The sequence below is a fragment of the Rhea americana genome, unplaced genomic scaffold (genome assembly GCF_003343005.1).
Source record: "Rhea americana isolate MKP2758 unplaced genomic scaffold, rheAme1 scaffold_10, whole genome shotgun sequence".
Taxonomy (NCBI): domain Eukaryota; kingdom Metazoa; phylum Chordata; class Aves; order Rheiformes; family Rheidae; genus Rhea; species Rhea americana.
In genome coordinates, this window is record NW_028185039.1 from 9,097,512 (window position 1) to 9,103,511 (window position 6,000).

The window sequence follows — 6,000 nt, forward strand, 5'->3', positions numbered from 1 at the left end:
CATGTGATAGCCTTTATACTTTTTCCTGAGATGGGTTCTGGTGATTACTGAAAACACCAGCAAGTATTTTTTTTTTTTTTTAATTAAATTTTAAGATAGATTTCATTCTTTTATCTTTAAAAAATAGTTTAATCTCTCAAGTTTTAGATATGTTTGGATTTCTTTTAATTTATATTTGTGGTGCATTTAACTGTTTCTTATTTCCAATCAAGACAAACTAATTGTTTACATTAAAAAAAAAAATCTGAGTATGTAGGTTACAGGTAGAGGGAAGTGTTTAAATGGCATGCCTTAAAGAGAGAAAATTTTCCTTTGGTCTGTACTTACATTGAACTGGTGTGAATTATAAAATAATCCAAGATAACTGGTGTTTTTACTAGTACTTGGATTATCCCTGCAGGTTTTCAATAAATTCCAGGATTTGTATTCAAAATATTTCTATAGAATTAGATATTCTGATCAGCAGTAGTATGCCCTAATTATATTTTGCGAATTTAATGTTATGGTAGACCAATAGAAAATCGAGCTTGTTTCTGAATGTCACTAAGTATTCACATAATACTTGGGATGTTGATGGATTTTAGGGAATATCTTAAGAAATCACAATACTTCATATTTCAGAAGAAAATACTGCTAACAAAGTAAAATTTGGGTGCCTTTTGATTTTTGGATGACTATCTTTTACATGCTTCAATATTGTGCTTTTCCCACACAAATTTTGAAAAGAAAATGAATATATTAAGGCATTCCGTATGCACTGTTTTCAGTAACTTGAGKTTTTTTTATGAGATTTTTTTTTTTGAGTGCAAATAACTTGTTATTCAAATACAGAAACAACTCAGCAGAGGAAGACAGGATGTTATCTCAGGTGCAGTATCTGTGTAGTTCATTTAAAAATTTGCAAGAGTATAATCTTAAATACTGTGCTTTCCATTTCTTCATATTTTGGAATTATCTGAACAATAGACAATGCATTAAATTAAYTTAATGATAGTAAGTGTTAAGCAATAAGGATGTAATTACATGGTACACAGGATAACAGCAACATGATRCTAATGGCCCATCTGAATTCTTACTATGAGAATAGCAAGAATTGTTCCTGTAAATTTACATAGTGCCTTTTATTCTAAAGGATTCCAAAGCATTCTATGAAATCTAAGCAAACCATACCAGTGAAATAGTTTCCGACTAGAGAGTAACAGCCAACAAACACCCTTTATACAAGAAGGCTTGGTTAGCAACACCGGGACGAATTTGTGCTGCTGCAAGTCACAGGGATCGGGCGGCTGTTGTAGTGAAAGACGTGCAGAGTGTGCAGGACCGTGTATCTACCTCAGCTACTGCCCCGCGGAGCTGGCACGCTGGGATCCTAACCGCCGGTTCCCGAGAGCCTGTTGCAGACCTGAAGCTTGGACCACTGTCTGTCCTGTGGGTTGTATGCTGGCTGCAGATGTCAGTACGTAGATCTAAGCTATGCTGTGTTTTTGCTATTTAATATCCTTGTGAAAAAACATTTTCTGTAGGAACTGTATATATTGTAAATAAAATAGACTAGGATAAACGCTGGATTTGTGTCTTGCTGATTCATTTTAGATAAGATCTGAATTGAGAAGCTAATGCATTACTCTGAGATCAAGGTGATTTTTATCTAAGGAGATAAATTTTGCAAAATTTAACCAAATTGTATGTCAGAAATGACATTTATAAYGTAAATAGAGCAGGCCAGAAGGTAAACACAGAGCTCCATGTTTTTAACTTACGTTGTTTTCTCTCTCAGAGGAACTAAACAGAAATATTTGAACTATTTGTCAGCACTGTGTGTGTGTGCGCCTGCATGCATATTTCATTGTTTTCTTTAAAAGAAGCCTGACCTTTGAGGTTAGGAAGAGGGGAAAAATGCTGAAGTCTGATGTGCCTGAATCTGGATTCAAATCTGTGCTCCACTTAATTTCTGTCCTAGGTGATTTTAAGGTTAAGTCTGTACCAAGCAGAGCAGGAAATTAAATTTGTTACCTATAAGGCTGTAGCTTGAAGCTTTTCTTTCTCATAAAATACTTTGTGTAAACTATTGTCATTCCACATTTGGTGCAAAAAGGATCTAACTACCTCTGGTCAATGGCTACGGCACGTCTTATATACATATCAGAAAAATTATATATTTATTCATGTTTCTTTGTGCAYATACACATCTTTCCCCTTAAATGGTATCCAACTTTGATGTATATTTACAGAGTGGTTTCCTGTTTTACAGCCAAATTTTAAAGGAGGAGACAAATCATAACATTTTTTTAATCTCTAATACAATGTGAAATCTGTTGACTGAGATCTGCTTGGCTGCATCTTTACTTCACTGGGATGGTATTTCCCTTTAGGTCAAAGTGATAAGTTTTTTGGGTCACTGGAGCATGAGGAGTTTATTGACCTTGTTACCAAGTGAGAACCAGGTCAGTCACTCTTTGAATTGCCTTCATTTCATCATTACTTCTGCCACTTGGGTTGAGAGCTCTATCAGGGGTCGACTCTGGTCTTCCTGCAGATCCATGGAAAAGTCCCTTGATAGAAGTATCTCACTTGAGAAATTTCGTTCCCAAGGTTGTGCTCCTCTCATAGGTCCTGAGTTTTAAATAATGTGAATATTGTAAGAGTCCATGAACTCTTCAATAAAAATCTCCCTATGTGCACCTAGTTAATAGCTCTGTATTCCCCCTTTTTTTTGGGGGGGGAGGGGGAGGCAAGGGCATTCTGCGCAGTATCTCAACTTAGAGGAGAAAATCTTCAAGTCATTTAAAATCTTTTGTGGTCTAAATCTCATTTTTTAGCTATACTAGTGAAGACTGCCAGAAGGAAGGCAAGCCCCGTGGTATTCTGTGGAGGTACTACCATAGCAAGGTGCAAAGCCTGTTGAGATTGAGAGAGATGATTCTGTGGACAGGGAGCTGGTGTGGATAAACGGGTAAGATTATTAATAGCATTTATTCTTAATCCAACAGAACTCAGTTGGGGTCGAGGTATTCAGCTTCCTTGAAAGTGGTGCTGAACATTTCTATTACAGCCAGCCTATAGATAAATCTGTTTAGTATGAACATTCAAATGCAGATAATGGACAGCTTGTTCCCAAACAGCTTAAGTCCACTGCCTACTTTGTTTTGGATTGGGCCAACAAGGGATTGCTAATTAAGCAGTGGTATATATGTTAAATACAGCAGCGTAAGACCTAGGCGCAGCCTTTTGTAACATTTTCTTCAAGTCCTGAGGAAGACGTATTGAAAAGGATGTGTTGGATGGGACCACTCTGGCAGTAGATCTCAGTTCAGGCTAATTGATGTTGCATGGACTTTTCCGTTCAGCGTTTGAGTGTTATAGCTAAAAAGGCCTTTGGAGCACTGAATCATACCGTGCTCACTGTTAGCTTTGCTGCTAGTAATGTAGTTTTCTTATACAGTACATTTTCTTTTTTGCTGTTCAGACAAGGAATACATCTTCTTCAATTTGTAGTGTCTACAGCAGCCTGAAATTCACCCTGCTACCCTAGCAAAAATGCGAGCTTGGTCCGTTCATGTAGCTTTGATATGCCCAAAAAGTAGTTGCTAAACAGACTTTACATCCATTGATGCAAATGTACTTTTTTTCCATCATATTATTCTCCATATTTTAAGCACTGGAGTTTTGCTATTTCTTGAACCAAAACAAAAGTCYAAATGGACAAATCTGTGCTAGTTTAGTTAAAGCCATTTTTAAAAGTGCTATTAGCTAAAATAGCTACTATTGGTAACAAAGACAAGCTCCAAATAATTTGAAGTTACCACACACTGAGAAATGCTCTTCTGGAAACTCCTTTCTACTGCATTCTTCAAAGTTATATTTTTTAAAAAGCTAGGTTTTAATATCCATAATTTCCCCTTTYCAGAATTGTGATCTTACTTAAAACAGTGCCATCCAATGGAAATCAAGTAGCATTGCATGGACGTTATGGTACRTGTGTGTCTCTTTATCATACAAGTTACATCTGCTGGGAAATGTGTGCTGTATTGAATTCAGGCAGTATTTGACTTGAACAGGAACAAATGCAGGAAACATCTGGAGACAGTGGTGCTATCTAGAATTTGTGATGATCAGTAGTGCAAAGAGCATTTAATAAGCAGCCCTGCCAATGCAAGTACATAGTCAAGTATGACCTGTGTCTGTGTTACTGGTGACCATCCCTGAGAAAAAGAAGGGGGAGAGGGGAGAAGCCTGTTTGTTTTTTTCATCAGTTTTGCATAAATGCTGAATGACTGTTGGTAAAAAAAATGTTTTTATGTTTTCTTATGGGGTTTTGGGTAGAGGTTTTTTTTTTGGGGGGGGTGGGGGGAGGGGGGGTTTAAAACAACGTCTCCCTGCAAGTGTTTGTTCAAAGTATGTAGAGGTTGTAAATGAGGCAATTACTGTATGAAAATCTAGGGTGTAGGGAAGTCTAGAAATAGGAAATAAATCACAGCACCCATTTTAAAAWTTTTTTTCCCCCTAATGGTGGTAATATCTTTCTGGTAGCTACAATTAAATCTTTTCCTGGCTTTCTTTAGTAAGCATTTGTTTGGATGTTAAGGCTGTAAGCAAATACAGGTTGCATGAGTAGGTTTGGTTTTAATTACTGTATTTTTTGAGAGCGAATCAATAATTAAAGCCTCAGTTTCTAGCTAGGATTTTGTTCAGCCTTTTCAAAAGCAGCTGCAGTTACACAGTTAGTTAAAAAATTATTTAAAAAAAAAATCTTTACAGAGAGAAGAAAGGTGCTATTTCCCAAAAGCAAGCGTGGATTGCTCCAAGTTGCRCATTCACCCTTCAAGGGTTTCTTTCTGCTTCATTGCAACAAAGTATAGGCTTCTGCGTGTAGTTGTTGGACAAAAATTGTGGATAGATGCGTAAAAGAAATCTTCATTTATATGATCTTTAGGAAATTGAGAGTGACAAGCGGTTTCATAGGAATGGTGCTTAGGTCCCCTAGTTAGATCAGACCTAAAGGCTGATCTGTGTGAAATAAGAATCAACAGTATGTTTAAACTCAGTGTAAAAACGCCTCTTTCTTGGCAGGAAAGAGGTGCCTTTTTTACTAGCAGAAAGACAGGAGATGCAAAAAAAAATGTTTTTTTTTTTGTTTTTTTTTTTCATTTTTTTGTGTGGGGAGGAATGGGGTGTTCTAACCCCAACTATTCTGTGATTCTGGTAACTCTAAGACTTACACACTTGGCTTTTTTGGTTAGTTGAACTGTATAGCAATGGAAGCTTTTGGCTTGTGCAGCAGTTCTTACGGGGACACCGAAACTAATTTAGTTTCCTGTAGGAGAGAGAATGTGAAATGAACAGAGCTGGTCAGTGAGCACAGCAGTGCTCCAGGACCGCCTCCTGAGTTCCCTAACTTACCAGGAAAAGAATACCTAAAAGTAATCAGAGAAACTGCTGTTACTTGTGCTCGCAAATGCCGCCTTCGGCAAACCCTGCCTCCGTCCCGTCGCAGCGTGTGAAGGTGCGGCCTGCTGAGCTGAAAGGACCCCAGAAGTGGGTGAACGCTGTGATCGGCGGGAAGAGGCTCGGGTGAGGAAAGCTGCGCCGTTCGCTTTCTTCAGAAGCATTAAAGGACCTGTATGTTTTTGACGTGCATGTCAAAAAGCACTTGAAAGCAATTGCTAACAGCCTACTCCGTGCTTGAAGCGAGAAGAGSCTCCTCTATTTTAACGGACTCCTTTGAGCCCGAGTCGCATTGCTGGTCCTGCCTGTGCCCGTGCCCGGGTCACCTGCGGCGCGCGGCTCCCTAGAGGCGGGAAAAGGAGGGAAAAGGGCTCCCGAGGAGAGGGCAGGAGAGGAGGAGGAAGGAAGCCAGCTCGCCCGGCCCAGCCCCGCGCCGCGCTCAGGTAAGGCCGGCGCGGGCGCCGCTCCCGCCTCTGCCCGTCTCCGAAGTGGGGCCGAGGGCGGTTCCCCCCGGGGCCGCCAGGGGGCGCGCGGGGGCGGTGCTGGGGGGCGCGA